We start from the raw sequence: 8,412 nt of genomic DNA, 5'->3' as shown, positions 1-8,412 counted from the left end.
CAAATATTTCATTTGAAAGATGGATTTTGGTGTAAAAACAAGCTACATACTGTTCTTTTAAGCCTTTTGCCATTACCCACTCAAGGACCTACATCATTTAATGACTTTCAAATTTTCTATTTTCTTTTAAATAAAAGTATTGAACTGCTAATCATTGGGATAAGACCCGTCTGGATGATTTGATTAGTTGTATAAAATTTTGCATATTTCTAGATAATTTCTGAATTAAAATCAAAAATTCATTTCTCAAATTCCATGATAAGCATTAAAAAATAGTCATGGTTGGAACTTAATGCAGTGTGAAGATATGGGTGGAATAAAGGTCAAAATTTAGTTAAAACTAGACACAGAACAAAACCTGTTTTGTTTCTCTCTTGCTAACCTGAAATTTCACACAAAAGTGAGTTCATAGCTTATCAGAAGAGAATAATTAAATATTTATAAGATTTGAAATTAATATGTTCAACTTCAATATCAAGCATTAATAATTTTTGTATTTTGATGATAACACAAAAACAAACAAAAATACTTTTAAAAATTTAGTTGTAATAAGTAATTTTCTTGTGTGAATTTATCAGCCATTCTATATTTTCTTTCATACTGTATAATAAACTGGTGGTATATTTGTAATTGTTGAACAGTTTTACAGTTTTCACTGTTTTACATACATACATAAATACATACATACATACATACATACATACATACATACATACATACATACATACATGTGTGTGTGTGTATACATATACATATGCTCACACACACACACACCACACACACACAATTTATTTGTTAATAGAATATTAACCTTTTAAAGAAACCTTCGGCAGAATACAATTTGAAACCTTGAATAGACAAAATCATTAATTGCCTATTTTCATGTTAAATATTCATTATGATCAATAATATGCAATCTATATATATGAAATCCAAGTCCTGGGGGAACATTTAACAAAATGAATCTAGTGTATGCCCTTGTATTGCAGTCATTAAAAGAGGGTATTTTTTAATAATTTTATACTAATTGAAGAATGATATTAATCATGAACTTGGAAGAAAAGGTTACGGTATCAAGAGGATCTACTTAATAATCTCTCCCATTGACACAGGGCCAAAAATTTGAGGAGAAGAGGTGTAATTCTTTGAATAAATTCTAGTCCTTTCTCAGTAGTTCTTTTATTAGCCTCTGAGAAATGAACGGCAAAATCAATCCCAGCAAAACTTAAACTCATAAGATGAAACTAAATACTTTTTTAGGCATTTAAAATGGTACTCTATTACTTCTGCCTTTATCTGGTCATATAACCACTTCAGATATTAGTTGCACTAACATGTGATCAGCCAACTATTTAGCAACAGTTCTACACTGGGATAGACAATGAATTGGGAGACAAAAGCTTAACACTGAGTGTCATAAGAGTTAATAAGGTGCGAGTTCATTATCACACACCACAGCAATACTAAGGCCTGAAAGGAAACACTGATCCAAAAGATGAGAGGTGATTGAGGCCCATAGTTGAAGACTTTGCCAGAAAATTTGTATGTCAGATACACTCAGTGTTGGTGATGTTGAGAATAACAATAATATTTTCACCAGATTTGAAAACAGATCTGGCTTAACAAAAGCCATACTGATAGTCATTAAAGGAAGATTCAATGTAATAGAAAACATTATCAATGTTAGAAGAGTGAAAGGATGATAGGTGACAGGGTCATATGGGAAGACCTCTTAGAAGCAGGCTACACTATAGCAGGTTTCCAAACATCAAAATATATTCAGAGAGAGAGAGAGAGAGAAGGAGAGAGATTGAAGTGCTGGCAAGGTTAGGGACTAGCCTTGAGGTACTGGGGGTAATTGGAAGAATGTTATCGGAACTGGTTGCCTTGTCAGTTTAAAGTGACCACAGATGCTTTCTCACTTGGCATGTATTTGTGCATAGGAGTGAGTCTCATGAAATGAAAAGGAATAGTTAAAGAGGAGATTTAGCTTGTGTGTACAGTATGGAATTAAAGCAAATTTAGAAGCTTTTCCATGGGATTTCTGCTAATTGAACCATAATTAAATGGGAAGTGTTCGTGTACAAATCATCATCATCATTATTTTTACATTCTGAGTTCAAATTCTTTCAAGGTTGACTTTGCCTTTCATTCTTTCAGGGTCGATAAAGCAAGTACCATGAAATTTCAAAGGAAGGTTTTAATTTAGAACATTTTAGAACAAGAAGTTTGAATCATAGAACCAGAGGCAGTCTTAGGCTGGTTAATATCAAAAGGGTTAATCTGTCATCCTGTTCAACATCACCACATGGCCCTTAAGTGTTCTTAGCAAAGTTCAATCTGCTGCAAGCTCTGGGATCAGGCTTCTAATCTAAGAAAAAATCCATATTTTGATATTTTGTCTTATTGCAGTAACCTTTGAATAGTGGCTTCTTCATATCTCTCTCCTGTTCTGCTCTCAGACATCTAAAAAAAAGTTTTAGGCATTACCCTTATCTTCTAATTAAGTCAAAAAATGTATCCAAGAAAGACTTGACCCAAAACCTCAGAATAAATTAAGATATTTAATTCGTTACTTTTCTTGTACTGATTCTTGCCAGCATAGCCCACTGCAAGTCTTGTTAAATAACAAGGATTATATCAATATTGCTGGTAATAAGTTCATAGAAATACACAGAATTGTTGTTTTTAGCTCCAAACTTGATTCAACAAACCTATGATGAAAGGCATTCAAGATATAATAATAACTGCATTATTCTGAACCAATGAGAAAGCCTTTATGTGTTTGCACAAACTATTAGGAATAGGAACCAAATGTCCTTCATATAACATCCTTTTTTTGTATTAAGCATTCTGTGCTATATGAAACATTGGCTCGTCCTTGCCCATAATGTTCCATGAACAGATTTTGTTGCATGCTGGATGAGAAAAGGTAGATAATCTCTAGCTCAACACTTCTGTACTTCTTGGAGGAAAGGTGGCATTGTGAATGGTTCTTCCTGACCCTCTAACAGCTTAAAGGAAACAGACAGATAGACAGACAAATAGACAGATGAGAAAGAGAGAGAAAAGCAAGGCAGAAGGAGAAGTACAAGAGAGAAGGAGAAGAGCAACAGAGATGGAGAAGAGCAACATAGAGGGAAAGGAGCAAAAGAGAAAGAGAGAGATGGAGAGCAAAGAATCAACACCAGAAATTGGTTTTAAATCTATGTAGTCTGATATAAGATGAAATTTGGTGGTAAATACATTTTAAGACATGAAATATATGCTGATTGTAGACCGCAATCTGTTATGGCTGTCATCACTGCAGCTGTTTCAATAGAGTCAAACACTTTTTAGTTATTCACAAAGCTACACAAAGTTAGTTGTTATACTGTGGGAAATTCTCAGTTATTTGTTTCATGGTATAGGTGGTTAATGATGGGAAAATCACTTTGAAATCTAGCTTGTTCATACGGTTGGATTTCATTCATGCTTGTTATGATAGTACAATCTTTCTATACAACAACGCATGTATTTTAGAAAGAGATATTCATGAATATTTAAAGTATTAATGTTAATTTGTTGATTTGTACAATTATGTAGAGAGACTATTGATAAGTGAGTGAATGGTAGATAACTGATAAGTAGAATTGGTAAGATGTTCTAACATTTTCCACAATATCTTATCACAACCAAAATTCTTATGGTATTTGGTTATGTCCATTTATATTTTGAATTTTACTTCCAACTAGGTCTACTTTATCTTTCAGGCTTCTAGTGTAACTCTGGAGTTAATGTAACTGATTTTATCCAAGAATATAGCAGGTACATATATTATATATATATATATAATATATATATATATATATATATATATATATATATATATACACACACACACACAGCATGAGAGAGAGACAGTGATACACACACATGTACCCATGCGCATATGTACACATATACACATTCCCACTCTGTTTACTCACACAAACAGATACACATAGTCAACACAAACACACACACAGTTAATATCACACACACACACACACCACACACGCACACTCAGTTATCACTACATGCACACACACATACAGTTACTGCCACACACACTACCATACATAAACATGCTATCACACACACATGCTACCACACACATATACATACCGACCATCTTCACACTTACCTGTCCCAGAAGGCACTTTCTCTTCATTCCTTCTACTTTCAGTCACTTCAGAAATGTAACTTTACATGGTCTGTTGGTGATTTTTTTACTCCTTCTTCCTTCTTTCTCTTTCGACCGTCCTGTTTTTCCTGTTTCCGAAGAAGAGCTATGTTCAAAATATAAAAACAATTATCCTCTTTTCTCTCTGAGCATCATACTAATACATTGCTTGTGCTTCATCCCGACATTTGTTTTTTTTTTTGTTTCTCTCTGTTTTTATTAATTGATTTTATATATATATATATATATATATACACACACACACATATACATATATATACATATATACATACATACATGCATACATACACACACACACACACATATATATATATATATATATATATATATATTGGCCATTGCCAGCCTCACCTGGCCCCCGTGCCGGTGACACGTAAAAAGCACCATCCGATCGTGGCCGTTTGCCAGCCTTGTCTGGCACCTGTGCCAGTGGCACGTAAAAAGCACCCACTACACTCACGGAGTGGTTGGTGTTAGGAAGGGCATCCAGCCGTAGAAACATTGCCAGATCAGACTGGGCCTGGTGCAGCCTTCTGGCTTCCCAGACCCCAGTTGAACCGTCCAACCCATGCTAGCATGGAAAGCGGACGCTAAATGATGATGATGATGATGATGAGGTGATATCAAAAGGTTTCCAAACTAGTTATGCTTACTAAAAAATAACTTATTTACCTAAGTTTTAACATCATCTCCTTCGAAATAGACACCTTGAGCAGCAATATGCCAGTCCCAGCATTCCTGCCACTTTGGGATTTTGACCTAGAAGTCATTTTCTATAAGCGAGTTGGGTACCTTCTGCAATCTGCTCTTGATTTTGACAATGGTGTCAAAACGGTGGCCTTTGAGCTGCATTTTCATCTGAGGGAAGAAATGGAAGTCCACGGGTGCTAAATCTGATGAACTGGGTGGGTGCAGAAGTGATACCATATTGTTTTTGGCGAGAAACTCACAAGTGAGTTCAGTCAAGAATCCAATTCTTCATGCACCACAGATCCAATCACTTTCGTCAAAAGTCCTCTCTCAAATGCTTCAAAATGTTGCAGTAGAACTATTGGTTGACAATTTGGCATTGGGGGATGAATTCTCAATACACAATACCACATTTCTGGGAGTGATGCTCATGGAAGATCTTTGAGATTGCTCAACGCCTTCCAGGGACATTCTTCCCCTTTTGAAGCTCTTGTACCACTCAAAACATTGCATACAACCCATTGCCTCATTGCCATAAACTTGCTGAAGCATGCTCAATGTCTCTGTAGTAGACTTGCCAGGTTAAACACAAAATTTCATGTTGCCTCTATGTTCCTGTTTGTGACAAAATCACAGACTACAGCATACATGTGATCACAAAAACACAAATTTCACAACCTTTGAAGAAAACAGCTATATCACTCAACACACTGCCACTTAAAGGTCACTGCTAGGTCTCACTGTGCACACAACCATATGCTGCCATGTGTTGGTGCACTACAGAGAGTGACAGAGAAAGGAGAGACAGAAAAAGAGAGACAGAGTGACAGAGACAGACAGACAGAGACAGTGACAGACAGGTAGACAGAGTGGCAGACAGGTAGACAGACAGGCAGACAGACAGAGCAAGAGAGAGAGAGAGAAATAATTCCTTTTACTATAGGCACAAATCCTGAAATTTTGGGTGAAGGGGACCAGTCAATTGCTTTGATCCCAATACTCAACTCACATTTGTTTTATTGATCCCAAAAACAATAATTGAACAAATCAACATTGGATGAGCCAATGATAAAAAGCAAAGTCCACCTTGGTGGAAGTTCAGCTCAGAACCTATAGGTGGACAAAATGTCACTAAGCATTTTATCTGGCATGCTAACAATTCATCCATTTTGCCACTTTAGAGAGAAAAATAATAATATTTTTAAAAAAAAGGAAATACTCTATTCCATTTATATTGCCTTTAATTCCAAAGTACATTATGCCAATCAAATCATTTAAAAATGCAATAATACATATTCAAAAACAAATTCATCAAAATCAAATTATTTCAAAATATATTATAACATATTCCAAAATATCATATTATATCCAAAATACATTACTTCAATCAAATCATTTCAAGATTATGTATACCAAAGTACATTTTCACATTTAAACCATTTCAATATACATTATTAAACATTCTATAACACATAATTGCAAAAATACATAATTTAATGTTGCAAAGTACATAATTACAAACAGGTTTCACTTCTTACAGCTGATATTCATTACATTGTACATGTGTAATAGTTAGCTACAACCCTTCATATAATATGTAGTGTATCTATCTAATGTAGCCTCATTATAGATTCACAGGGTAACAAGGGGAGTAACAATATGTATGATGGGAGATCCAAATAAAAGTTTTTGATCGGTTCTTTGCTGTTCTGTCAATTTGGTTGCTGAGTTCCTGTACATCTGTCTATATGCTCACTAAGTCAAATTTTTCTAGTGATGAAGATGATGATCATCATGACAACAATGATGACAGTGATGATGACAAGAGTGGAAGTGGTGGTGGTGGTGGTCATAATGATGATGATGATGTTAACAATGACGATCTTCAAAGGGCTTATATTATAAGGAAACACAAATCATAAAAGCATAACATATAAATGCATATAAACTTTCACAGAAGTGTGATATCAAGAGGAATGTAGCTTATATAAGATGTGAAAAACATAACCAAAATTACGTGTATGTGTACATGTATGTACAAGTCTTTACATGTCTGCGGATGTGAATTGTGCATCAAGTTTTCATGGTAATTAGTCAAGCAATTAGGTAATATTGGTTTCATGATTGTAGGTTAGGCCATTATTAAAGAAATATTTGCATACACTTTTGCACACACACACACACACACACACACACACACACACACACATGTATGTATATATGTATATCTAACTGCAGAAAATCTGCCTCAATAAAATTAGAGAAGAAATTCCATCAACCCATGCAAAATTGGAAAAGCAGACATTGGAACGATGATGGTGATGATAATGATGATGATCACAGACCTAAGATGCTGATTCCTACTTGTTTCCATGGCAGTATGTTTCCACAGAACACTAGAAATGAAAAACATTCATTTACAACAGCCATGTGGTGCCAAGACAAGGAGACACAATTTAAACACACTCATACATACATATACATATGCACACATATATGCATATCTATATATTTATATATGCATTTATATATATATATATATATATATATATATATATATATATATATGAGTGTGTGTGTGTGTGTGTGTGGTGTGTGTGTGTGTGTGTGTGTGCTTGTGTCTGTGTGTGTATGTGTGTGTGTGCCTCTGTTTGTGATATACATACATACATACATATATATATATATATATATATATATATATTATATATATATATATATATATAACTAGGAAAATAGTTTTTATCTGTGGCAGATGCTCAGGAGCAATAAACACTGAAAATGTGCAGAGACCAACTTCTACCACGTTCCAGGGAGAAACACTAGAAGTAGTTGATAGCTTCCACTACCTAGGTGACCAAGTCAGTAGCGGGGGTGGGTGTATAAGGGAGATAATCAATGTATAGTATAATAGCCATCTCAATATGGCTAACCACAAAGGGGGGGTGTTACTGTAGATTTTTAGCCCCAGGAGATCATCGTCTCCAGCTGGCTTTAGACACAATTTCTGTGCCCTTAAGGTATTTGCAAAGGGAGGCCATCCCTTTCTTGTAAGCCTAAGTGATACGCACCGGACCGCGGTTTCAAGATTATTGTCTCTTATCAACGGGCGGTAATCAAGGAGATAATCAAACATGTTGGGAATGACTAATTAAACATGATTTAGTTTAGAAGGGATAGAATGTGGTTAGGTTTTGCTTTATATTTTTGTGTGTGTGTATATATATATATATATATATATATATATATATACACACACACACAAGGTATATATTTATATATAAAGGCATAGGAGTGGCTGTGTGGTGAGAAGCTTGTTCCCAACTACATGCTTTCAGGTTCAGTCCCACTTTATGGCACTGAAGGCATCTGCTATCACCTCAGGCCCACCAAAGCCTTATGAGTGGATTTGGCGGACAGAAACTGAAAGAAGCCCATCGTATATATATGTGTATATGTGTGTGTCTTTGACAACTGGTGTTGGTGTGTTGACATCC

This window comes from Octopus sinensis, linkage group LG3 (assembly GCF_006345805.1).
Source record: "Octopus sinensis linkage group LG3, ASM634580v1, whole genome shotgun sequence".
In the NCBI taxonomy this organism is placed as follows: domain Eukaryota; kingdom Metazoa; phylum Mollusca; class Cephalopoda; order Octopoda; family Octopodidae; genus Octopus; species Octopus sinensis.
The sequence above is the reverse complement of the archived record's forward strand: the minus strand, read 5'-3'. Positions refer to the sequence as shown.